Here is a 343-nt window from a genome sequence, read left to right on the forward strand (position 1 = left end):
CACGATTTTGACTTCCCACGATCAAATTTACGTGATCGAGCGATTATTTCTTTTAAAGCGGCATTTCATAGAACACGCCGGGTTTTTTTGCAAAGCCAATCTACCGCTCCGTAAACCGGTCTACTCATGAGCCAGTCAGAGTAGGTTCCTGCAACCCGTGCAGCTTAGTTTCTAGATGTAGACAGTCCCAGAGGACAGAGTAACAGGAGGAAAACTCAACAGATAGCAGTCGGTCATACGTCGGTCTCAAGGTTTACCAGTTTACCAGTAAACGCAACATTTTGTTTTTCAGACAAGTCGGTGCTAGTAGCGTCTGTTAGCTGTTAGCTCCTCTAGGACGCAC

The 343-nt window shown here is 46.1% G+C and overlaps 1 protein-coding gene across 1 annotated transcript in view; it reads right to left on the reverse strand.

The window, feature by feature from the left end:
* The window catches only part of med4 (mediator complex subunit 4), a 27,558-nt gene that overhangs the window by 10,206 nt on the left and 17,009 nt on the right, over window positions 1-343 (reverse strand). The gene's annotated exons all lie outside the window — the stretch shown is intronic.

This window comes from Etheostoma spectabile, unplaced genomic scaffold (assembly GCF_008692095.1).
Source record: "Etheostoma spectabile isolate EspeVRDwgs_2016 unplaced genomic scaffold, UIUC_Espe_1.0 scaffold333, whole genome shotgun sequence".
In the NCBI taxonomy this organism is placed as follows: Eukaryota; Metazoa; Chordata; class Actinopteri; order Perciformes; family Percidae; genus Etheostoma; species Etheostoma spectabile.